The sequence below is a fragment of the Bos mutus genome, chromosome X (genome assembly GCF_027580195.1).
Source record: "Bos mutus isolate GX-2022 chromosome X, NWIPB_WYAK_1.1, whole genome shotgun sequence".
NCBI classification, from domain to species: domain Eukaryota; kingdom Metazoa; phylum Chordata; class Mammalia; order Artiodactyla; family Bovidae; genus Bos; species Bos mutus.
The window spans coordinates 17,849,293-17,877,063 of record NC_091646.1 but is presented as its reverse complement, the minus strand read 5'-3'; the positions used below and the strand labels follow the sequence as shown (position 1 = coordinate 17,877,063).

At 42.0% G+C, this 27,771-nt stretch overlaps 1 pseudogene; it reads right to left on the bottom strand.

The window, feature by feature from the left end:
• LOC102287906 (endoplasmic reticulum resident protein 44 pseudogene) overlaps positions 1-27,771 on the bottom strand; it is a 116,715-nt pseudogene that overhangs the window by 88,032 nt on the left and 912 nt on the right.

The following is a 27,771-nucleotide window of genomic DNA, read 5'->3' as shown; positions in this document are numbered from 1 at the left end:
GTTTTAAAGTCTATTTTATCTGATATGAGTATTGCTACTCCTGCTTTCTTTTGGTCCCTATTTGCATGGAAAATCTTTTTCCAGCCCTTCACTTTCAGTCTGTATGTGTCCCCTGTTTTGAGGTGGGTTTCCTGTAGACAACATATGTAGGGGTCTTGTTTTTGTATCCATTCAGCCAGTCTTTGTCTTTTGGTTGGGGCATTCAACCCATTTACGTTTAAGGTAATTACTGATAAGTATGATCCCGTTGCCATTTACTTTATTGTTTGGGGTTAGAATTTATACACCATTTTTGTGTTTCCTATCTAGAGAATATCCTTTAGTATTTGTTGGAGAGCTGGTTTGGTGGTGCAGAATTCTCTCAGCTTTTGCTTGTCTGAGAAGCTTTTGATTTCTCCTTCATACTTGAATGAAATCCTTGCTGGGTACAATAATCTGGGCTGTAGGTTATTTTTTTTCATCATTTTAAGTATGTCTTGCCATTCCCTCCTGGCTTGAAGAGTTTCTATTGAAAGATCAGCTGTTATCCTTATGGGAATTCCCTTGTGTGTTATTTGTTGTTTTTCCCTTGCTGCTTTTAATATTTGTTCTTTGTGTTTGATCTTTGTTAATTTGATTAATATGTGTCTTGGGGTGTTTCGCCTTGGGTTTATCCTGTTTGGGATTCTCTGGGTTTCTTGGACTTGGGTGATTATTTCCTTCCCCAGTTTAGGGAAGTTTTCAACTATTATCTCCTCAAGTATTTTCTCTCATTCTTTTTTTGTCTTCTTCTTCTGGAACCCCTATGATTCAGAATGTTGTAGTGTTTAATATTGTCCTGGAGGTCTCTGAGATTGTCCTCATTTCTTTTAATTCGTTTTTCTTTTATTCTCTCTGATTCATTTATTTCTACCATTCTATCTTCTAATTCACTAATCCTATCTTCTGCCTCTGTTATTCTACTATTTGTTGCCTCCAGAGTGTTTTTAATTTCATTTATTGCATTATTCATTATATATTGACTCTTTTTTATTTCTTTTAGATCCTTGTTAAACCTTTCTTGCATCTTCTCAGTCCTTGTCTCCAAGCTATTTATCTGTGATTCCATTTTAATTTCAAGATTTTGGATCAATTTCACTATCATTATTCGGAATTCTTTATAAGGTAGATTCCCTATCTCTTCCTCTTTTGTTTGGTTTGGTGGGCATTTATCCTGTTCCTTTATCTGCTGGCTATTCCTCTGTCTCTTCATCTTGTTTAAATTGCTGAGTTTGGGGTGTCCTTTCTGTATTCTGGCAGTTTGTGGAGTTCTCTTTATTGTGGCTTTTCCTCGCTGTGTGTGGGTTTGTACAGGTGGCTTGTCAAGGTTTCCTGGTTAGGGAAGCTTGTGTCAGTGTTCTGATGGGTGGAGCTGTATTTCTTCTCTTTGTTCAGTCACGCTGTGGGGAGGGAGGGAGGGATGCTGCAAAAAAATAACACTGGCGTGCGCTCGCAGTGCCTCAGCCACACTGGATCTGCCCCCGCTCACGGCGCGTGTAGCCTCCCTGCCCACACTGCTCAGGCTCTAGGTTGTTCCACTGGGAACAATCCGAGGCTGGCCCTGGGTTGCATGTACCTCCCAGGTCCAAGCCGCTCAGGTTCAGGCACTCGGGTAGTCCTCAGAGGCACAGACTCAGTTGGGCCTGAGTTTTGTGCTCTTCCCAGGTCCAAGCAGCTCAAGTGATAAGGTGTTTGGCGAGCGCCAATGCTGCGACTTATCGCCTCCCCGCCACTCGGTTATCTGGGTGTAAAACCGGCGCACCTTCTCAGGCAGATGTTAACCGTCCAGACCCCCAAAAAGTTTTAGTTAGCAAAGAAGCCTGCTTACAGTTTTATAGATAATGTCTCTCTGGGGCTGTGATTGCCCCCTTCCGGCTCTGGCTGCCTGTCACCGGAGGGGGAAGGTCTGCAGCCGGCTATCTCTGATCAATTCTTTGTTCCGTGCGCTGGCCTGGCAGTGTCTTAGGTTGGGGCTGGCTTTTCGCGTGGTAGATATCCCCCAGTCTGGTTTGCTAGCCCAAATTATTTCGCTCAGATAGCGCTCAGGGTATTCAGGCCAGATTCTTACTCTAAGCGATGCAACCCGTGCTGCGCCTCCCTGCCCAGCCCCCGCTTGCTAATGGCACGTGCAGGCGTCTGCGCTGCTTCTCCGCTGGGGGAGTTACCGTAGGACTTGCAATCTTCGAGTTTTAATTGTTTATTTATATTTTCTTCCTGTTATGTTGCCCTCTGTGCTTCCAAAGCTCAGCACAGATTCGGCAGTGAGAAGGTTTCCTGGTGTTTGGAAACTTCTCTCTTTTTAAGACTCCCTTCCCGGGACGGAACTCCGTCCCTCCCTCTTTTGTCTATTTTTTTGTCTTTTATATTTTTTCCTACCTCCTTTCGAAGAGTTGGATTGCTTTTCTGGGTGCCTGATGTCCTCTGCCAGCATTCAGAAGTTGTTTTGTGGAATTTACTCGACGTTTAAATGCTCTTTTAATGAATTTGTGGGGGAAAAAGTGTTCTCCCCGTCCTAGTCCTCCACCATCTTGGCTCCTCCTCTAATGCTGCATTCTTGCACTATCATATTTCAGTCCTTACAAAGCAACCAGATCATATTCCTTCCCTACTTACAACACAGCACTGGTTTTCCATAACACTAAAAACACAATAAAAGCATCAAAAAAGCAAGAGAGATCCAGAAAAGCATCTATTTCTGCTTTATTGACTATGCCAAAGCCTTTGACTGTGTGGATCACAATAAAATGTGGAAAATTCTGAAAGAGATGGGAATACCAGACCACCTGACCTGACTCTTGAGAAATTTGTATTCAGGTCAGGAAGCAACAGTTAGAACTGGACATGGAACAACAGACTGGTTCCAAATAGGAAAAGGAGTACGTCAAGGCTGTATATTGTCACCCTGCTAATAAGCTTATATGCAGAGTACATCATGAAAAATGCTGGGCTGGAAGAAGCACAAGCTGGAATCAAGATTGCCAGGAGAAATATCAATAACCTCAGATATGCAGATGACACCACCCTTATGGCGGAAAGTGAAGAGGAACTAAAAAGCCTCTTGATGAAAGTGAAAGAGGAGAGTGAAAAAGTTGGCTTAAAGCTCAACATTCAGAAAACGAAGATCATGGCATCTGGTCCCATCACTTCATGGGAAATAGATGGGGAAACAGTGGAAACAGTGTCAGACTTTATTTATTTATTTATTTATTTTTGCTCCAAAATCACTGCAGATGGTGACTGCAGCCATGAAATTAAAAGACGCTTACTCCTTGGAAGAAAAGTTATGACCAACCTAGATAGCATATTCAAAAGCAGAGACATTACTTTGCCAACAAAGGTCCTTCTAGTCAAGGCTATGGTTTTTCCAGTGGTTATGTATGGATGTGAGAATTGGACTGTGAAGAAGGCTGAGCACTGAAGAATTGATGCTTTTGAACTGTGGTGTTGGAGAAAACTCTTGAGAGTCCCTTGGACTGCAAGGAGATCCAACCAATCCATTCTGAAGGAGATCAGCCCTGGGATTTCTTTGGAAGGAATGATGCTAAAGCTGAAACTCCAGTACTTTGGCCACCTCATGCGAAGAGTTGACTCATTGGAAAAGACTCTGATGCTGGGAAGGATTGAGGACAGGAGGAGAAGGGGACGACAGAGGATGAGATGGCTGGATGGCATCACCGACTCGATGGATGTGAGTCTGAGTGAACTCCAGGAGTTGGTGAGGGACAGGGAGGCCTGGCATGCTGCAATTCATTGGGTCGCAGAGTTGGACATGACTGAGTGACTGAACTGAACTGAACTGGACTGAAAAATAAAATCTAAACTCCTTAATGTGGTCTACAGGGTCCTGTATGATCTGGCCCCTGCTAGCCCCTCAAATCTCCTACCATTCCCCCCACTGATGTTCCCAGTATCCCCCCCACTGTTACGCCTGAGCCCCCATTCCCTTATTTCCATCCCAGCTGACATACATGTTTTCCACTTCTCTGTGTACTTGTACTTGCTGTCCTCCCCGACTGTGAAATGCACAATGACTGCCTTCTTCTCATCACTTAGATCTCACCTCCTTGGAGATGTCCTTCTACTCCACTCAAGCTGAAACATCCCCTCCAGTCACAGAGCTCCAATTTATTGTGTTCCCTGCACTTACTGTGGGCAGGAATAACAGTGTTGATGATAGGTTATTGCTTGAGCCAAATCTTGCTGCAACAGGCCTTGGGAGGACAAGGTATTTGTATTTTCTAGCACCTAAAACTGTGGCTGCCACATAGTAGGTGAATGTTGGTCATTTTTAATATATAAATAGACAAAAATATATACTGGATATCTTTCCATATTTTTATCATTTTTCTGCATATTTTCCCATTGTAAAATGCACCATTGTTCGCTCCCTTGAACATCTTATTACTATAACAAATCAGTGTTGTGTGAGTTGTGGGAATGGACCTTGGAATCAGATAGACTTGGGTTTGAACCCTGGATTAACTACTTACAACCTATGGAATTTCATACCAGTTCTTACTCTGTGTCTAACCCAGTTTTTTATCTAAAATAATAGTATCTGCCTCACAGAGTTGTAGGGAGGAATAAATGACAGGAACTAAGGGGCTTGGGATTTTGCCATGCTCCTAGGAAATGGAAGTGAAATTGCTTTATTTTGCTTTTGTGCGAAGTGGCAAAGTCACTCTCTAAAGCTTTCCCTCCCTGGCAATACTTCATAAGAAGCACATATGCCAACCCATACAGACTTAACTGAACCTCTCCCTTCTTTTTCATGTGACTTTCCCATTGCACAGACTCTGATGGAATCTGGGACCCCGGCACTCTGTCAGCAGCTGCACGTGCCTGGTGAAGAGGAATAAAGATGCGCCCAAGCACATTAGCTGAATAAATGACAAGATGGAAGCTTAAAAATACCTTCTGCTCCTCCTGCCAGGACTAGCAGACTGCGGAGTTTCTAGAACCTCAGGAAATTGCGAAATAAAGTGATAGGCTGTGGTTTGATTGAAAATTATCCATGTAAAAAGTCAACTACACTCCAGCCACCACTGTGGCTTGTATCTCTTTTGTCTGGAACCTTGGTCTTAAATCAAGAAAATGGTGAAGCAGCAGTAGACTAGCTCACTTACCAAGAAGAAAAGAAGCATGTTCTCTGGACTCTGAAAATCAATGTTCTTGGCTTTTGCCCATAATCAACACTTTATTGAAAAGTTAATACCAAAACAGGAGGTCACTGCTGTATCCCTTACAAAATTAAACGTAATTACCTTATCTTGATAGATTAAGTAGAATTATGGAACTGATAAGGAACTGATACGGAACTGATTTCTGTGATATCACTCAAATTCAGGAAATTGTGTGGGTCATTAGTGTTGCTTTCTTCTATATGAACACCCTCTGTGAGCCTGGCCTTCCCTCCCGTAGGTTGGTACAACTCTGTTGAACAAGCTGCACAGAGGACCACTATCTGAGAATGGCTGTAGACCATGGAAATCCTGTAGCAACATGGACATTTTACATCCATAAAATAAGAATTTGGACATTGAACAAGTCATTTCTTTTTATCCTTTTTCCCTTCTTTTCCAAGGATGAACGTAGTAACTCTCTAGCCAAAGGCATGTTGACTCTTTCACAGCCCTGCCTACCCATCTCTTATGTTTATATTCTAAATACATGTTTTACGTCCAGATGGGAGAAGGATGAAAGGGAGGGGACAAAGAAATATTTATTTGATTTATGTCTTATCTTGCAGAAAATTGATGCTGCTGGAAAATGAAATTTTATAGCTCAGATTTTTCTTAAGCAGAATCTTATAAAAACAGAAAAAAGAGGTCAATTTTATATGTGGTAATACTACTGACAGAAGGTTAACTCCAGATAACAAAATCTGGATAAATTTGGCTTCCTGTCATGTAACTCAGATGGGGTAGGCTCTCCCCTTTCTGACATACAAGGCATCCTGACCCAACCTAGTGTAGCACCTGGAAATTTGGTTTGATTTTATCTTGCACCTGAGCACTCGTTTGTGATGTCTTGTCCTGCAGGTAACCAGGCGAGGCTCCTTCTAACAGTTCAAGTGTCAGGGACCTTTCTGGTGTCATCTTTTTCTGCACAATATCAACCAAACTAGACCATTAGACCTATGACATCACTTCCCTCCAACCTCAGCACAGCACACACTAGATTACAAGAGGAAAATACGAAATTCTTTACTGAAGAAGGAGAGAAAGCGAGGGTAAATGGAACTCATGGTCTTTGGTAACCTAATCACAGAAGGAACTCTAGTCACTTTTGCCATATCTGTTCATTAGAGGTGAGTCACAGGAATTCCTTGATGTTCCAGTGGTTAGGATTCTGTGATTTCACTGCCCAGGGCACAGGTTCAGTCTCTGGTAGGGGAACTAAGATCCCATAAGCTTTTTTTTTTTTTTAATTTTATTTTATTTTAAAACTTAACAATATTGTATGTGCAGCCAAAAAAAGAAAAAAAGAAAGAAAAGAACGTGGGGATCCATGAAGCCGTTTTAGAGACTATCTGCTATATCTGATACTCAATGAAGGGGCTACTGAAACCCAGTGAGAGAGGGATGATCTTTTCAATATGTGATGCTGGGTTCATTGCATATCCATATGGAAAATTAACCATGATCCTCAAATTTTATACAAAAATTAACTTGATATACATATTAGTTAGACCAAAATGTAAAAGGCAAAACAATAAAATTTCTAAAATAGAGTATCAGAAAATGCCTCCATGACCTTGAGTTAGACAAAAATTTAAAACAGAGCATAAAGAATACTAACTACAGATGAAAAGACTGATAAGGTGGACTTCATTATAATTATGAACTTATTGATGATTTTAACTAAAATATTAAAAAATAAAGTATTAGCTTAATTAGCACTACTAAAACAATGTAACAACAGTTTATTTCTCACTCACATTATAGTCTAATGTGGATTGATTCTCTTCTAAGCAATGACTCAAGGACTCAGAGCGCTTCCATATGGTGGCTTTAAGGTCACCTAGTATTATCCAAACAGCAAACAGGGAAAAAAGTTTGGAAAAGACAAACTGGATACTCACCCATCTCAGTGCAGAAGTAACACATATCATTTCTGCTCAAACTCCATAGAGTAGAACTAGTCCATGGCCAATCCAGCTGCAAAAGAGATGCTGGGAAGTGCAGAGTAGCTCAAGACTGTGGGCACTAACAGACTCTCCCAAGATGAGGAAACAGAAAGCAAACTATGAATCACTTTGGACAGTTATTGTGTTTGTGTGTGGTGGGGGCGGGGCTCACTTGTGCCCAACTCTTTGTGACCCCATGGACTATAGCCCACCAGGCTCCTCTGTCCACGGAATTCTTCAGGCAAGAAAACTAGAGTGGATAGCCATTCCCTTCTCCAGGGGATCTTCCAGACCCAGGGATCAAACCCACATCTCCTGTGTCTCCTGCATTGCAGGCAGATTCTTTAACACTTGAGAGTTGAAAGAATTTTCAAGTGGATACAGAAAAAAATAAATGTAAAGGAAAAAAATGAACTACTATCCACTTTAAACCATTTGGACATTCAGGTCATCTCCTGCTCCTCCTGATTTGTAAAGATCCTTTTTCTGCCACCCTGATCACTGACACCACACCAGGATTAACATTGGACAGAGGAGAAAGGTACCGTAAGAAAGAGATGAATAAATCCTGAAGATGAGAGTTAAGAGTAAAAAAGACCAGCGTCAGCAACACAGACTAGGTTTGGGGAAAGTTTTGGAAAGATTGGGAATGAAAAATGAGAGAGTTTGGGACATCTGTGCTGCAGGTAAGTAATTGAGAGAAAGACATGGAGGAAGAAGTTTTAGAAAGAATTTCATGAAGGTGCAACACACTGAGATTGGAATGGGGACCTTTGGCTCCATCTGAGACAACATCTATAATGCTAATTACATTGTTTTACACATTTTTTTCTTGATGTTCAGAATACTCTTTCTTTGAATGTGTCCTTGCAAGCAAGTCAATGTATGAGAAAGAGCAGAATCTTTGGAGTCAGGCAAACCTGAATTTTCATCTGGGCTTATTAGTTAAGCTATCTGACACTGGACCAATGACTCAGGATTTCTGAGAGCCAATTTCTCCCATGGTAAGATGGTAGAAAGGGCACTAGCTCACAGTGTTAGGATAAGGGTGTTAAAGATCATACGTATAAAGGACTCAGCTTGGTGAATGGCAAGTGTTGAATATACATGAGAGCCCTTTGCCTTCACCCCCACTTTCTGGATGCCAAAGTTCAGAAAACAAGATGAGTAAGGCTTTGTTTAAGAGATAGATGACCAGGAGAATTTTCCCAGAACAAGGAAAGAACTGAAGGTGAGGAATGCTCATGGCATTTGCTGAAAAGAGTAGAGATGACCTCTCCATTCTTATATCATAAGACCTCTTCACCTTATATCTTATCCTCATCTCTGAATTTCACCAACAGCAGCCCTCTGTTAGTTCCTTGAATATTCTGTTTCTTCTTATACCTCTCTTCCATGGGGCCTCTGCCTGCAATGCTTCCCCCATCTCTGTATCCTTTACTATTCATTCCTATTCACCCCTTATATATTAACTCAAATGTCAGGCAAGGCTTCTTCAAAATTCTCAAGTAAGTGAGACCTGTTATATGTTCTAAGGGCTTCCCTGGTGGCTCAGAGGGTAAAGAGTCTGCCTGCAATATAGGAGAGCCATGTTCGATCCCTGGATTGGGAAGATCCCCTGGAGAAGGATAAATGTTCTGAGTATAATCTGTCACTTTCCTTTATATCACTAATCATGGTCTGTAATGATCTATTACTTTGAGTGATTCCTTATTTGACATATATACCCCCCAGCTGACCATTATCATATCCCTAACATCTAGGGCTTAGAAAGTCCTAAATAAGTGCTTTTTGAAAGGATGAATGAGTGAGTACACGTCTTCTGATGGGAGTAAAAGTCAATCGTGTCATTCAAAGGTCTTTCCAATAGGCCCTCAATGACAGATTGGTCTAAACTACTCATAAATATCAAAATCTTCAGCTTGGAGGCAGTGCCCCATTGCAAGTTTTTTTGACGGCTGAGGGCTGATGGATAGCTCTCTAGTGATCTTTTCTATATCACCCATCTGTGTGTGCTACATATGAAACTGGCCTCAAAAATGGAAAGGGAATTTAAACTCATTTCCTAAATGCTATATCAAGTCCCTTATATAAAAGAATCGAAACTTCTGCTTAAATGCTTGCTTCTCTGACCAAGGACTCTCTCTGCTGACAAAAGCCAATAAGAATAGCCATGTGGAGGGACAACCATAAGCCCTAAGTTCAATTCTTTTGCTATTTTCCAACTTGTAAAGGATTGGTTTGGAGTCTTATTCCTTTGATCTCACAGGGAGGGCCTCAGACCAGTTTACAGAATGACAGAAGGTTGTAATTCACATAAGAAAGAATTCATCAGAACTGCTTCAAGATTAAATGGTTGGCTACTGTATAGCACAGGGAATGATAGTCAATATACTGTGATAAATCATAATGGAAAAGAATATATATCTATATAACTGAAACACTTCGCTGTATAGCAGAAATTAACACATTGTAAATAGATTATACTTCAATGAAATAAAATTTTTAAAAAAAGATTGAATGGTTGGCAATGGAAGGCAATGAGTTCTCTGTCACTGGAGGTACTCAAGAGAGGACTGACTAATCCTTTTACAAAATTGCTGCACGTCAGATGGGGAGGAAAGAAGAGGCCTGAGATTCTTTCCAACACGGACATTGGAAGATCCTGAAATGGGTGTTCTTTGAGCTGTCTCTCTGGTCATGGGGGATGGGTTTACACTGAGTCATCTCTTTCCTGGATTCCCTTGACCCCAAGAGTCCTCTGGCTAAGATTGGGGTACAGTCCGTGGCCAGGAAACATAACGAAGTTAATACTCTTACAGAGACTGACTCCATGACCTTGGTTCTCATTAGCTCTATCCTCTAATGGCCCCCAACTTCACAGGTGCATTTCTGATAGGCAGTGAAATTAACGAGAGAGACAGAGAGAGAGAGTTTCACACCAGGCCAAGTGATGTAATCCAATGACATCTATTTTAGCATGATAACTTGGTTCTCTGGTTAAGAATGAAATTTTCAGGGGTGATAAAAATTAAAATGCTGGTTTTGAAGTATTTTGAGTGAGAAATTTTCTATCAAAGCAAGAGGAAATGTTATGCAAAAGGATTTGCAGCTTCAACCATGCAGAGACATAAATATCACATATTAATAGATTTGACCTAGTTGCAATTATAGTCAGCTTCATTCTCATCTCATCTCCCTCACATGTTTATTCTGTATTTGGGTAGCTTACTCTGAAAGTCCACAGGATATCCATGGAAATGCAAAAAGAATGAGAAGTAGGCAGTTAGCATGATAATAAACAGCACTGAAAATAAAATGGACTTGAAGATCTTTCAGTGTTTCAAACGACTGAAAATTATTTGGGCATGCAAATTATTAGTCTTTACTACTTTTGCTGTCTCCAATTTAAGATCACACAGTAGATTATCTCATTACATAGTCAGACCTTCAATTATGCTTGACGATGGCAAATATGATATGACCTTCACCAGGCTACCTGTTGAATTTCCTATTACCCTCCACTCAGCTAAGGACAAGCTGTAATGAATCTGCTTAGCAAATCTCTTTGAACTTTAGAGTCACACAGGAACTCAGAAAGGATCTAACTCAGAAATTCTCAATTTTCTGGGGTTACGTGAGTATCAGAGATTCTGAGGAAAGCCATAGACACTTTCCTCAGAACACTGCACATGTGTATTTACACACACACACACAATCTTACATACAGTTGCCTGGGGTTTAGAGACAGCCAGGAAGCCCATCCATGGAGCCCAGACTAAGAAGTGTACCCATGCAGACTTTTCCTTTGAAAGATAAGGACACTAAAGGGAAAGATCTATCTAGATTGATCTTCCCAAAGATGCTGCTCCAATTGCAATCTGATTAAAAAATAAGACAATTTTAAGAAGAAACAGAAGACAGGAAGTTAAATATTGTCACCTTATTAAAAAAAAACACTATAAAAAACTTTGAGAGTTGGGAATGATTTTAAACTATGGTACTTGCATATGTATTTTCTAAATGGAATATTATTTTTACATGATATGCCCAAAGAAGGACTAAGGCCATTCCATCTGCTAACCTTGCTACACATTCTTTCATTTCCCACTGTCATGTATATTGTAACATAGAAGTCTACACTTTCCTTCTTGCTAGTTTCTTTGGAAATTTGCACTTATCAGTTTAATCATATTTTCTTCCCATTCTAAGGAAGGCCTACCAGAGGTACTGTTTGTATGGTTACCTGTTTGTATGTCTATTTTTTTGAGGAAATAAATTTAGTGTGGACCCTCTGACATATGAAAAGATTTTTCCCTTGCAGTTAAGTTTCTTGTAGGGCAAAATGAAGATTTACACATTGTCCAAACCCTAGTTGCTTCCATACTCTCTGCATTGAAATTATTTCCCTGAGGTATCTGCTTATTAGGGTCAGCCTGGGAATATGACCTGCAGAAGCTGCTATAGATCAATGTAGCTGGAGGCCAAGAACTTGCTGAAAATTCATCATCTATGATTCTATCAAGTCCCGGCTACCCACAGAGTCATGTGAAGACTAGGACCAAACACTGATGCCAGGAATCAAATACAGCACCACCAACGAGTTTCCACAAATCCTCTGTTTCCAAGAATGTAATGGAATCCACTGAGTGATGCTAGTCCTATAAACCTAAAAGCAAACACTGCCATCCCAAAGGCTAAGCAGAGATCCAGGTGAGAATACTGATTCTAACAGATCAGATGCCATGGAAACTGAGACAGACCTAATTTAAGCAGAAGCTATTGTTATTTTTTTTTTTTTTAGATCAGCCTTCTAAACCTAGTGTGAGTAAGAGTTTGGGAGCCTCTAAAAATAACAGCTTGTAATATTTGAAACCACTAGTTTTTCTGAATATAAGGACTGCTGCTGCTAAGTCACTTCAGTCGTGTCTGACTCTGTGCAACCCCATAGATGGCAGCCCACCAGGCTTCCCCATCCCTGGGATTCTCCAGGCAAGAACACTAGAGTGGGTTGCCATTTCCTTCTCCAATGTATGAAAGCGAAAAGTGAAAGTGAAGTCACTCAGCCGTGTCTGACTCTTAGCAACCCTATGGACTGCAGCCTACCAGGCTCCTCCATCCATGGGATTTTCCAGGCAAGAGTACTGGAATGGGGTGCCATTGCCTTCTCCGGAATGTAAGGACAACAAATACCAAAGTCTACTTTCCCCTGGCTTCTCCTTCATGGTTAAACATTGGGGTTCTGGACTCTGAACTTGTTGAGGCTGAGCTTCAAATATTTTTTGGTAATTGGTGGTAACTGCAAAAATGCCTAGGGGTCCTGATCTTCACCCACATAATCATATACTTTTGCTAGCTGAAGGTTCTTGGGACCACTCCAGTTTGGAGATGATTTGACTACTACACAACTGATGAATGGGTCTGCTCACTTTTCTCCAGAGACAAGACATAATAAGGTGAGTGTCAGTTTTACCTGCATTTCATGTGAATTGATTGACTTGGTCTACAAAAGAATCAGCCAGAGTAGAACCCACTGACTACGGAAAAGGGATCAATTTCCGGTTTTGCAGGAAAAGGAGGATAAGCTCAGAGTGTTAATTTCCTGGATGTTGACCGTTCTTGCTCTTGGTAGCCCTGAATGAGTCGTAGGACAGAGAGGGCAGATGAACAAACAACCATACATACATCAGGGTCAGTGCACCACACTCCAGTCTCTGTCAATGACCTGCCAAGACCAAGTCAGAGTCAGAGCACAGGTGGCCTGTCCTCAAAAGCTGTGCAGGCTCACAATTAGGCCACATTTTCTGTCCCTGAGGTACGCCAGTGTGATGATCATGGGTACGTACTCCAGAGTCACACTGCTTAGGTTTACAAGGCTGACTTCACCACTCCCTAGCTGTGTGAACTTACCTCTCTGTGCCTCAGTTTCTAAAAGTGGAGTGGGTAGCCTTTCCCTTCTCCAGGGGATCTTCCCAACCCAGGGATCGAACCCAGGTCTCCTGCTTTGCAGGCGGGATTCTTTACCAGCCGAGCCACAAGGGAAGCCCAACAACACTGGAGTGAGTAGCCTATTCCTTCTCCAGCAGATCTTCCCAATCCAGGAATCGAACTGGGGTCTCCTGCATTGCAGGCAAATTTTTTACTAACTGAGCTACTAGGGAAACCCTCTAAATCTGTAAAATGGTAATGGTGATAATAATAAAAGTATATTGACCTCTTAAAGGTCGTCCAGTCAAGGCTATGGTTTTTCCAGTGATCATGTATGGATGTAAGAGTTGGACTATAAAGAAAGCTGAGTGCCGAAGAATTGATGCTTTTGAACTGTGGTGTTGGAGAAGACTCTTGAGAGTCCCTTGGACTGCAAAGAGATCCAACCAGTCCATCCTAAAGGAGATCAGTCCTGGGTGTTCATTGGAAGGACTGATGTTGAAGCTGAAACTCCAATACTTTGGCCACCTGATGCGAAGAGCTGACTCATTTTAAAAGACACTGATGCTGGGAAAGATTGAGGGCAGGAGGAGAAGGGGATGACAGAGGACGAGATGGTTGGATTGCATCACCAACTTGATGGACATGGATTTGGGTAAACTCCGGGAGTTGGTGATGGACAGGGAGGCCTGGCATGCTGTGGTTCATGGGGTTGCGAAGAGTCGGACACGACTGAGCGACTGAGCTGAACTGAACTGCCCTCTTAAGGTCCTTGTGAGGATTAAGTGAATTAATGGCTATATAATGCACTAAAGTTAGCAACTGAATATACTATGTGTTGTATAAATATTAGCTATTATCACCAGACTTTGCCCAGTTCTCAAGTATCAGGAAACATAGCTTCATTCAAGAACATATTCAGAAGAGACAAACTTAATTCTCATTTTTCTTCTTCATTATGTGGTTGAAGGAGTGAAGAGGATGAGACCTAGCTGGTAGGGACAAGCATTGCAGCCTCACACACTCCTTAGTGTGAAGGGGTTTATGGTGCACATCATTTGTCGAGTAACTGCAGAAGGCCATATGACAGTGAGTCACCTGGGGAAATGATCAGTTACTTGGGGACAATGGGCTATGAAAACCACTCTCCTCCTGTCACTTCCTAGGGTCCATAGTAAGGCCTGGTTGCCAGCCAAGGCATGGTTCTAAGATGCTACTACTGATTCTCCCAAATAAAATGGGCAAAGTGTTATCAGATTAGTGAAGGGGGACATCGAGGTACACTTCCAGGTGCATCTGAGAGTCTCACACTGTGGCCAAGCAGTCACGTGGCTTAGTGTTTTACACACAGACTGTGACATCAACTCAGTATGAATCCTGAGTCTGCAACTACTTGCTCTGTGACCCTTGGAAAGATATTTAATATCTCTCTGCTTCTGTTTATCATCTGTAAAATAAAGATAAAAAACCAACCTTGGGAGATTACAGTGGAGCTCAAGATGAGGTAATACAGCTGAGATAGTTAACCCTTTACTGCTTCGCAAATTGAGCACATAAGCACACAGCACAACTGCTGACCTAGAGGAGGGGGCTTGATGTTTAGTATATATTACTATTTCTTCTCTTTAGCGTGGGTTACAGCTTTTTCTTACCTGCTCAGAACCCTCACTAAATCATGTGGTCCTTTGAACAGTAGTCTGGATTCTGCTGCCAAGCGTACTGTTTAGGAGGCCAACACCAAAGTACACCAATATCTTGTCCACGTAAATGTGGCTCATTAGTGTCACAGCCTTGACTTAGGGTCATAGGTCAACTCTCAACAGCCATTGTATTCACTTCCACTTCTGGGAACACACCCTCCCCTAGGCCGCAGGTTCCTTGTTTATAGAATGAAGGAGTTTGGGGAGAAGATCAACTCTAAGGGCGCTCCCAGCTCTGATATTCTAAGTCCTCATGGTTTTATACCTAGAGACATAAACATGTAGAAACATTATGTTCTTGAAATGTTTAAATAAGTGATACAGACACAGACAGGGATGAAGTTAGTAGAGGCAGTGATGAGTTCAACCCTTAAGAATAAAAAGTGATAGAGAAAAGAGTTAAAAACTCCCATAGGAACATCTAAGTAGGGAGTAAGGAAAGGGGTATATATGAATTAATAACCCAACTTTGATCAGTTTCAGTGAAGACAAGAGATGCCTGCTACTTCTGGGGTATTGACCTGTCTCACTCATCTCACCCAAAGACACAGCAGACCCCAGACATCTCAGAGCCATGGGCCACATCTGCCCTGAATGCTCCCTGACTGGGATCTTGGACTAGGGAGATATGACCAAGGCCAAGGGTTTGTTATAGAAGAAACAACATTCCATGCATCAAGGCCAATTTGAATGCAAGTTTACCCACTGTAGTTCTTGGCATGAAGCAAGAAACAGATTTGTTTGAACAGAGCGGTATTTCTATTTGCAATCATACCACTGTGTGCTGTGATCCTATTAATTCTCACAAGCAAAGCAGCTCAGTGGGGCTGGCTGCCTCCCTCTGTGTGCATGCGTGCACAACCTCCAAGGAATGCTCAAAATGGGATCGCGGAGGCAGTAGGTGGCAGTCAGCTACTTTCTAATTCAGGAAGTGTCCAGGGCCAGAAGGCCATCTTCTGCCCAAAGCAAAACCACAGTCTCTAACACTCCTTGAAAAACTACTACCTATTTTATGGTTGAGGGAAGGAAACCAGATCTGCTTCCCACCAAGAAGAGGGTGGAAGAAAATCATTCATCCATGAATGGGAGGCAATCTGTTATGGTGGATAAAAGTAAGAGCTCTGGAGCCAAATTGCCTGGGTTTTCCTCCCTAGTCTGCTGCTTATTAGCATGTGACCTTGGGCACATTATTGAACCTCACTGTGCCTCAGTTTCTTCATATGTAAAGTGGAGGAAATAATTGAGCCTAGCTCATAGAATGTTGGAGAAAATTTAATGTTAATAATTATAAAGTATTTATAACAGTGCCTAGTGTTTCTTAATTGTTTACTAAACAAAATAATCTTTATATGCTTGGCACCAACTAAAGTATCTAAAGACCAATAATAATTTAAGTGCTTTTCTCCTTTATTAAAATCTTCCCCTCCTTGCAGATGGTGACTGCAGCCGTGAAATTAAAAGATGCTTGCTTCTTGGAAGAAAAGCTATGACAAACCTAGACAGCATATTAAAAAGCAGAGACATCACTTTGCCAACAAAGTCCATCTAGTCAAAGCTATGGTTTTTCCAGTAGTCATGTAAGGATGTGAGGTTGGACCATACAGAAAGCTGAGTGCTGAAGAATTGATGCTTTTGAACTGTGGTGTTGGAGAAGACACTTCAGAGTCCCTTGGACAGCAAAGAGATCAAACCAGTTAATTCTAAAGGAAATCAATCCTGAATATTCATTGGAAAGACGAATGCTGAAGGTGAAGCTCCAATACTTTGTCCACCTGATGCAAAGACCTGACATTAGAAAAGACCCTGATGCTGGGAAAGATCAAAGGCAGGAGGAGAAGGGGATGAAAGAGGATGAGATGGTTGGGTGGCATCATCGACTCAATGGATATGAATTTGAGCAAGCTCTGGGATATGGTGATGAACAGGGAAGCCTGGTGTGCTACAGTCCATGGGGTTGCAAAGAGTCAGACACAACTGAGCAACTGAACAACGACATGCAGAGCACAAGTACTAATGGCCAAATTCAGTAGAGAGGGTTGTAGATAACCTCACATTACTGTGAATTCATGAGTGCCAGATAGAATATTTTTGTCTTCAAAATTCATATGTTGAAATCTCCCTCAAGGTGATGGAATTAGAATGTGGGGGTCTTTGGGAAGCAATTAAGTTGTGAGGATGAAGGCTCCCTGAATGGGATTAGTTCACTCTCTCCCCTTCCAACACGTGAGGACACACTGAGAAGGCCATCTATGAACCGGAGAGGTGGCCCTCATCAGACATGACATCTCCCAGCACATTGATCTTGGACTTGCCAGCTTCCAGAGCTGTGAGAAATAAATTTCTGTTTCCCATAAGCCTCAGATATGCAGATGACACCACCCTTATGGCAGAAAGTCAAGAGGAACTAAAAAGCCTCTCGATGAAAGTGAAAGAGGAGAGTGAAAATGTTGGCTTAAAGCTCAACATTCAGAAAACAAAGATCATGGCATTCGGTCCCATCACTTCATGGGAAATAGATGGGGAAACAGTGGAAACAGTGTCAGACTTTATTTTTTGGGGGCTCCAAAATCACTGCAGATGGTGACTGCAGCCATGAAATTAAAAGACGCTTACTCCTTGGAAGGAAAGTAATGACCAACCTAGATAGCATGTTCAAAAGCAGAGACATTACTTTGTCAACAAAGGTCCGTCTAGTCAAGGCTATGGTTTTTCCAGTGGTCATGTATGGATGTGAGAGTTGGACTGTGAAGAAGGCTGAGCACCAAAGAATTGATGCTTTTGAACTGTGGTGTTGGAGAAGACTCTTGAGAGTCCCTTGGACTGCAAGGAGATCCAACCAATCCATTCTGAAGGAGATCAGCCCTGGGATTTCTTTGGAAGGAATGATGCTAAAGCTGAAACTCCAGTACTTTGGCCACCTCATGTGAAGAGTTGACTCATTGGAAAAGACTCTGATGCTGGGAAGGATTGGGGGCAGGAGGAGAAGGGGATGACGGAGGATGAGATGGCTGGATGGCATCACTGACTCGATGGACGTGAGTCTGAGTTAACTCCGGGAGTTGGTGATGGACAGGGAGGCCTGGCATGCTGCGATTCATGGGGTCGCAAAGAGTCGGACACGACTGAGTGACTGAACTGAACTGAACTGATAAGCTTCTATTCCATGGTAACTCTGCTACAGCAGCCTGGATTGACTAATAGAACCACCAGACTTAGGGAGTGTATAATCTAAATAATAGATCAAGAAAGATGCATCTCACCTAAGGTAATTGTATTAGAGTAAGGTGTGCGTGTGTGCTCAGTCATGTCCAGCTCTGTGCAACCCCATGGACTGTAGCCCACCCGGCTCCTCTGCTCATGGGATTCTCCAGACAAGAATACTGGAGTGGGTTGCCACTTCCTTCTCCAGGGGATCTTCCTGACCCAGGGATCAAACCTGCATCTCTTGTGTCTCCTGCACTGGCAGGCAGATTCTTTACCACTGGTGCCACCTGGGAAGCCCCAGAATAAGGTAACTGATAAAGCAAGCAGACTCAGATATGTGATTGGCTCAAACACAATAAAACTGTACTTCTCATGCATTTAAAAATCCAAACAGGTGTTCATGTTAGACAGGCAGCTTTCTTCTAAGCAGTGACTCAGGGACCCAGACTCCTTATACACTGTGGCTCCTTTATCTTCAATATGCAGCTTCCTCGATCACTATACTCCTTTGTATCAGGACAGTGAAAAGAGAAAGTTGGGTGGAGAAAATGCACGATTGCCTAGAGATGATACACACTCTTTACTCACATGCTATTTGTGAGATCTAGCCAGATGACTCCATCAAACTCTAATGAAGACTAGGAATGTAGTTCCCAACAGGACACCACTCCACACAATGGAAGAGGAACATGAATTTGGTTGGATGGTTAGCCATCTCTACCATTGGCTCTAGGGTAACAAGTTCAAAATTGGCAGAGTAAGGGTGGGGTAAGATTCTGAGCTTCTAGAGGTCAGAGGCTGTCTTTTACTCTTCTCTATGTCTTCAGAACTCAACACAGGGATGATATCTTTGTAGAGGACAAAAGAATCGAGTTGGCTATATGCCAACAGAGTGCCCAATTCTTCTTTTTTTAAAAATTATTTTATTCTTAGCTGCTCTGGGTCTTCATTGCTTTGTGCACGCTTTCTCCAGTTGCAGCAAGTGGGGGCTACTCTTCATTGTAGTCCATGGGCTTCTTATTGCAGTGGCTTCTCTTGTTGCAGAGCATGGGCTCTAGGGCATGCAAGCTTCAGTAGTTGCAGCACACAGACTCAGTAATTGTGGCTCGCAGCCTTAGTTGCTTTGCAGCATGTGGAATCTTCCCAACCCAGGGATCAAAACCATGTCCCTTGCATTGGCAGGTGAATTCTTGCCCACTGCGCCATCAGGGAAATCCCCATTCTTCTTTCTTATCAGCTATCTCTACTGGGTCTACCTGGTACTCTCAATCCTCAATGTTCACATGTGGGCTGAACTCTGAAGTTTTAATGAAGACAGTAGGCTGCTCATTTGCACATTTTTTTTGAAAGAGGTTGAAAGTACAATTTATCTTTTCTAGTCACACATTTAAAAACTCCTTTATGTTGCCTAAATCTTAAAGGTCTCGTCTCTAATTTGGGGCTTTTGTTATTGGTTTTATTCACACAAATTTCCCTTCTCTTTGAATTCTAGTAAGGGATAAACTGTTCCAAAATTAGACAGTGGAAACAATTCCCAGAAACACTGGTCTGTCCCATGGAATCAGGCTTTGGTGATATAACCCAAGTCCAAATACCTCCCAGAAGTTAAGGAACTGAACATGAATGATGTCACAAGTCTTTTCTGAGTAGGTAATATGGATAAATGGTTTCAAAGCAGTATTGAAATCTGCCAATAATGATGATAAAATGCTTCTAGTGTGATCAGATGTTTTTCTCCAATGGCATCAAGTGTGCTAGGGTCTGAGGACTGATCTAGTCTAAACATGGTCTGCAAAGGCAGACCTGAAATCTAGAATCTGATTTTCATGCCAACAGAAGAGTACTGTATGTATTATATAGGTATATGTGGGTGTGTGTTTGTATTTGAGCAGGTGGTATATATGTATGTGTGTGTGAATGTATATCTATACATATATGTGTGTATCATCACATGAGTGAACAAGTATCTGTGTGTGTATGTTTGTGCATGTCTAGATATGTGTGTATTCATTTGCATTTTGTGTGTATATATACATCAATGTGTGTATATATGGCTTTATATGTGTTATGAGAGTGTTTACATTTATTAGGACATTATGTGTTTGTATATGTATGTGTATATACATGAATATGTATCTGTATATATGTAGGTGTGCATGTGTGTGCATGTCTGCACATGCATGCTTTTGTATCTGTGAATGGATATGCCAGTGTTTATGTGAATCTGTGTATGCATGTGAGTAAGTGTTTTTATGGGTTTGTACAAGTACATGTATATATTTACAGATATAAGTATATACATATTTTAACATATGCCCATACATGTGTATAAGTATTTATGTGTATACAGTTATGTTATACATGCACATAAACCCCTTAAAAAAGTTTCATGAAACATTTACAACACTCAAGGCACTCATTTTTCATGCAATGCTATTTTATTAAAGAAATACCCAAGTCATGACTACTTAAATGATTTTTCTCATCTATTAATGGGTTGAAACCACAGTGTAAAAAATATGGCAAGAGATAACAATCATAGCAAACATTTGCTAAGCACTAGCTCAATGTCAAAGACTTTACATACACTATTTCATGTAACAATCACGACAATCCAGTGAGGTAGGCACTGTTAACAGTTCTATTTTATGGACAAAAGAACAGAGGCGTATAGGAGTTAATCAACATGCCACATGCCGGTGCCAGAATGAATAAGCTACTTGTAGTCACTAAGCAGAGCCGGAATCTGGAGCCAGACAGTATGGCTCCCAGGCCCTCGCTCATAAACAACAGTCTGCACAAATCTGCTCCCTATTTGTAAAGAGGCCTCTCTAATCCCTTTGCCCAATGCTCTGGTTGAAAGTTCATCCCTCTCCACCTCTTCACTCCATTTTCTCAGATCCAGTGCCTGCTGCCAGGCCCGTCGCTGGCAGCCTCCCTAACTTGGGCTCAATTACTCAAATGACTCTGAGTCGATGGGAACAAATACAGTGGAATCAGATGCAGCTATAAGACATAGTCACGATTCTCCATGGTTTTTCCTGCAATAATGATCCCATATCTTTGAGCCCCAGTCACTCATAAGGACTGGGAGATGGGCCCCAGCAAATCAAAGTGACTGAATCTTTCTGGCATGTCCGATTGCACAATGGGCATAAATTCATGCCCTTCATCATCTTTCTGTATCTTGTTTTGACATCTGCTAAATGAAGGTAGTAATAACTGCAACCTTTATGAAGCCCTCCTTCCAGATGGCCTTCAGTTTTCATACTTGGCAACTGGAATTTTCTCTTTGTCTTCTTGTGCTGGTCTCTCTTTTTTTCTTCTTCTTTTCCCAGTTGCTCTCTGCTATCAATTTCCCTGTCTAGATCATAAGAAGGTCAAAGCCCAAAACTTTCATCTCCTTTCTGGGTATTCCTCAGCCAGTGGAAGCATACAAAGAAAGGTTCCCGCACAGCTAGGAGTCCCTCACTGGTGCACAGAACTCTCACCCTGTGGCTAGCACAGTTTTAGGAACTGCAGATCCAGAGACCCCCAAAGACACAGCCCCTGCCAGTAAAGAGCTCAGTTCAACTGCTCCTATAGGACATATCAGCAGTCCTATCTCATTTAGCTTGAAGGAGTCCTTTGATCCCCATGAGGAGGGAAGGAAAAGGTCCTCAAGTTGGCCTGACGACTCTCGACTAATGCAAATTCCCTCTTCCAAGGCAACCCTACCTTCAAAAAGCCCCCATCTGCTGCTTTTTTATGTTGGATGGAGTGGGGATAAGTGTCTAAAGGGGCAGCTTAGCTGCCTTTGAGAAGTATTAGAAAGGTGTCTTTGGTAGCTCCTTGACTGATCCCTTGAAAGTGTGTGGTTGGCCCCAGCATTCACCATTGTGTTGTGACTTGGGCTTCCCTGGTGCCTCAGACAGTAAAGAATCTGCCTGTAAAGCAGGAGACCCAGGTTTGATCCCTGAGTTGGGAAGATCCCCTGGAGAAGGGAACAGCAACCCACTCCAGTATTCTTGTCTAGAGAATCCCATGGACAGAGAAGCCTGGCTGGCTAGAGCCCATAGGGTCTTAAAGAGTCAGACACAACTGAGAGACTAACACAATACAACCTGTCATCTCTGTACTTAGGTCTCCTCTTCTATACAATAAGAATGACAATAGTACCTGCTTCGAGGGGGTGTGTTTATTTATTTTTTTTTGAAGTCATACTTCATTATCTAACATTTATTTCAATAGGAAGCAGTGACATTATAACAAAAATGAGGATTGTTCAGATATTGTAGGACAGATATCAACATGGCTGCAGCTCAGCCATTAGTAAGCATCACTAATGCTAAAGGCCCTCTTGGTACCATCTGTGCATGCACTCTGAATACTCTGAGCATAAATACCCTTTGCACAGTCAGAGGGATGTTTTATGCTTGTAGAACCTTTTGGGAAGATCAGGCCCAGTAAGCCAAGAAAAGCCTTTCTCTAGACCAGTGGTACCCAACCTTTTTGGCACCAGGTCTGGTTTTGTGGAGGGACAATTTTTCCACAGACTGGGGTTGAGACGATGGTTTCGGGATGATTCAAGTGCATTACATTTATTGTGTACTCTATGTCTATTATTATTATATCAGCTCCACCTTGTATCATCAGGCATTAGGTCTCGAAGGTTGCGGATCCCCGCTCTAGAATACTTCTAGGTTCTCTCAAAAGAGCTTGCAGAAACAGAGGCTTGCCTGCCTGGGAACTCCAGAGCAGGGCAGCAGGCTGACCTGTAACTCTTCACTGCCCACTCTGTATAGGATTTAGGAAAGGCAAGCATGGTACTGTTTTCAGGTATTTGAAGGACCTCCACAAAGGTCCTCCCTCTAACTGCTAATGTTCCCAAGCGATAACTGGCAATCTCAAAAGATAGCACAATATTAATAGAAGGCTTTTAAAGAGTGAAAAAGGAACCAGCAAATGAAAACTTCCTCTTTTTTTGTTGTTAATGAAAGAAAAGTTAAAAAAACAAACAAACAGGAGTTCTGCAATTTGTCAATTCTTTTTTTCTGTTCCTTTTCTTGTCTTGCAAACTTATTAATATAATCATAGCATAAAATCCTAAGATTGCTAAAAACTGCAGTTAAACACATTAAACTGGAGAGAGTGAATAAGATCTACCAAGCCTAGTCACCTAGGCTTTTCAACAGTTGAAGATATTTCATCCACCTCTGTAGACTGAGCCCTGAGCCCTGCCCAGGTTTTAACAGTGATCCTTTTAAATACGGTATTCGTTCTCCTGCAAGAAAAGTCTGGCTCAGTGGTTCTCAGCCTTAGTTGCTTATGAAAAACAGGTAAAAAGCCTTCATAAAATACTAGTGCCTAACTCCAGACTTCCCAGGTGCTGCAGTGGTAAAGAATCCTCCTGCCAATGTATGAGACGCAGGAAACCAGGGTTCAACTCCTGGGTCAGGAAGGTCCCCTGGAGAAGGAAATGGCAATCACCTCTAGTATTCGTGCTTGGGAATCCCATGGACAGAGGAATCTGGCAGGCTCCAGTCCATGGAGTCACAGAGTCAGGACCACTGAGCAACTGAGCACGCACAGGGACCTCTAGTGGTCCAGTGGTTGAAAATCTGCTTTGCAATGCAGGGGAAGTGGGTTCTATCCCTTAGGGAGCCAAGATCTGACATGACACAGAGCAGCTAATCTCACTGCTGAGCCTGTGCCCTGCAACTAAGACCCAATGCAGTCAAACAAATAAATAAAAGACTCAGGTTCTGTTCCTGAGTTCCATCCAGGGTTCTATCAGTTCAGTTCGGTTCAGTCACTCAGTTGTGTCTGACTCTTTGCGACCCCATGGACTGCAGCACGCCAGGCCTCCCTGTCCATCACCAACTCCCAGAGTTTACCCAAACTCACATCCATTGAGTCGGTGATGCCATCCAACCATCTCATCCTCTGTCGTCCCCTTATCCTTCTGCCCTCAATCTTTCCTAGCATCAGGGTCTTTTCAAATGAGTCAGCTCTTCTCATCAGGTGACCAAAGTATTGGAGTTTCAGCTTCACCATCAGCCCTTCCAATGAACACCCAGGACTGATCTCCTTTAGAATGAACTGGTTGGATCTCCTTGCAGTCCAAGGGACTCTCAAGAGTCTTCTCCAATACCACAGTTCAAAAGCATCAATTCTTTGGTGCTCAGCTTTCTTTATAGTCCACCTCTCACATCCATACATGACTACTGGAAAAACCATAGCCTTGACTAGGCGGGCCTTTTTTGGCAAAGTAATATCTCTGCTTTTTATTTTTTATTTTTTTGTATTTTTCTTTTATTTATTTTTTTCTAATTTTATTTTATTTTTAAATTTTACATAATTGTATTAGTTTTGCCAAATGACGGGGTGTGTTTAAATGAGTCCATCCATGCCAAAGTGCTTAGATGCATGCCTGGCACATAGTCAGTGATGAAGGATTGTAAGCCTCCATTGTTATCAAATTACTTAATACCCATAGCCCCCAGTTTTGCACTTCAGCCAAATATCCAGGACTCTAGGAAAAGTCCCCTCATGTACCTCATTCACTTTACCTGATTTCATTTGTGTGGATGGAGCAGAGTGAGAAAGGAGGAGAGAGGAGATGAGGTTTAAGAGGTCAGTAGGGCCCAGACCATGCAGGGCCTCAGCGGGTGTGGCAGGAGGTATGGATGTAATCAGAAGTGGTTAGAAGCTTCTGAACCAGAGAGGGACACAATCTGATTTAGATTAATAAGGGATTATTCAGACTGCTATTAGAGAAGGAACGGATTGCACAGGACAAGAGTGATCACTTAGCGTGACCAGAGACTAGTTAGGAGGCTATGGCTGTGGTGCAGGCTAGAGATTACACACACACACACATATATACTGAATAAATGTAATCACATTCTGGAATTTTTTTGAAGGTGAAGGCAACTGGAATTGCTGGTGAATGTTTTACATATATATATGTATATGTATATATGTATATATATATATGTATGTATATATGTACATATATACATATATATATTTTGCTTGGTGGACTTTCCAGGTGGTGCTAGTGGTAAAGAACCAGTCTGCAATGCAGGAGACATAAGAGACTTGGGTTTAATCCCTAGGTTGGGAAGATCCCCTGGAGGAGGGCATGGTAGCCCACTCCAGTATTCTTGTCTGGAGAATCCCATGGACAGAGGAGAATGGTGGGCTACAGTCCACAAGATCACAAAAAGTCAGACACAATTAAGTGACTTAACGCACACACACGTTTATTTGTACGTTTATTATCTATACATATATTTCTTCTCTCTTTCATGAGAGTCAAAATAGAAGAAAAGAGGCATACACTAGTTCAAAAGAACATACTATCACTCAATTTTGAATGAATGATGGCAAAAAACTGTCAGAGTGAAGAATTCTGAAGTGTTTTAGTTAAAGGTCCTGAAGAAAGCAGGCTTAGGGGAGAATATATTCAGTTGGGGGTATGAGCGTTTTCTATGATGATAATGATGATGATGATGACAATATAGCCTGCAGACAGGGAGCTAATGATGCAACACTGGCTGGCTGACTGGAAAAAGTTAGCACTTCTGTGCAGAAATGAAGAATATGGTGCACATCCACACCCCTGCCCAAGCTTCAACTGCCAGGAGTAAGAGCAGAGCTGTTCTCATTATTTCTGAAGAATGGAGCCACAGAGCTGGTGAGTCTTCTTACAGCACAGGAAAGCTAAAATTAGCAGAAAATGCTTGTTTTTAAAGCTCCTTACACTTTCCTAGCATGTGCGCTATCATACTGCTGCCAGTTCAAGGTTTTTAATACTCAGCTATCGTCTTTAGCTATTTCATTCATCAATCAAGGTTTAATCTCAGCTGTGAGTCCAGATGAAAATGAGCATTATATAACATGACATTATGATATCAAAAGTACATCACATCGTGGTCCTGAGATTAAAGATGAAGATCCAGGGCCGGCTGTGCATTTGAGAGCCCTGGGCCAGGCTAATCATGACCTAGTTCCACCTGGCAAGAGGGAGCGCCATTTTGCCAGATTCAGGATTCAATGGCCATAGGAGAGGAAGGAAAATGAAGAGATCCAAACTGACTTTTTGAGTGTCTTGAAATCAGTGTTTCACAGGAAGGTGTTTAGTGGACTTGAGCTTGGTGAATGGAGCATGCTGGTAGGGTTGGGGTCATGGTCTTTGGAGGGGCCATTTTGCCTAGACTTCCCCCAGCCCACTCCATTCCCCAAGCTACCAGCAAGCATCAGGAGAAAGCTAAGGATGAGTGCAAGCAAAACTTGGGGCAGTAGCAAGATGTGCATTTTAAAGTGTGTAAAGCCTCTTATATAATATGCACTCATTTTAGTGTTGGCTCACAGCTATGATTAAACCTTGACTGATGAACAAACCTTCTCCCTACACCTTTGACTGATTTCTTGCTCTATTATCAAAAGTCTATATTTTGAGAGACTGCTCTTTGAAAAAGAGAAATGCAAATCAAAACCAGTATGAGGTACCATTTCACACCAGTCAGAATGGCTGCCATCCAAAAGTCTACAAGCAATAAATGCTGGAGAGGGTGTGGAGAAAAGGGAACCCTCTTACACTGTTGGTGGGAATGCAAACTAGTACAGCCACTATGGAGAACAGTGTGGAGATTCTTTAAAAAACTGGAAATAGAACTGCCTTATGATCCAGCAATCCCACTACTGGGCATACACACTGAGGAAACCAGAAGGGAAAGAGACACGTGTACCCCAATGTTCATCGCAGCACTGTTTATAATAGCCAGGACATGGAAGCAACCTAGATGTCCATCAGCAGATGAATGGATAAGAAAGCTGTGGTACATATACACAATGGAGTATTACTCAGCCATTAAAAAGAATACATTTGAATCAGTTCTAATGAGGTGGATGAAACTGGAGCCTATTATACAGAGTGAAGTAAGCCAGAAGGAAAAACATAAATACAGTACACTAACGCATATATATGGAATTTAGAAAGATGGTAACAATAATCCGGTGTACAAGACAGCAAAAGAGACACTGATGTATAGAACAGTCTTATGGACTCTGTGGGAGAGGGAGAGGGTGGGAAGATTTGGGAGAATGGCATTGAAACATGTAAAATATCATGTAAGAAACGAGTTGCCAGTCCAGGTTCGATGCACGATACTGGATGCTTGGGGCTAGTGCACTGGGACGACCCAGAGGGATGGTATGGGGAGGGAGGAGGGAGGAGGGTTCAGGATGGGGAACACATGTATACCTGTGGCGGATTCATTTTGATATTTGGCAAAACTAATACAATTATGTAAAGTTTAAAAATAAAATAAAATTAGGAAAAAAATTTGCAAAAAAAAAGAAAAAAAGAAAAGACAGAGGAGTGGATTGATCCTTCAGGGTAAGGCGTGTATTTTCACAAGAGCCTGAAGAACTATCAAATTTCCAGCAACCTCAGCCTTTGAAAATGAGAGCGCTCTGCTCTGAAAAGGTCAACCATGGCTTTTCTTCTGACAGAAAATTACTCCCTGATCAGTACCTCAGTGTGCTGACACACATGGCTGAAAACCACAAGTTGCACGTGGGAAAGAGCACAGGTTTCTGATGCACAAAGATCTGGGCTCCCATTTTGGTTCACCAACTTACTGGCAACATGACCTTCCCCTTTCCAAGCCTCAGTTACCTCATCTGTAAAATGGAAGATACTCATAGGATTGTTGCAAAGAGTACCTGAGTTAGCGCATGTAAAGTGTTTAGTCCATAATAATCACAAAAGCCAGCATTCATTCTATACCAAAGGTTTTGATT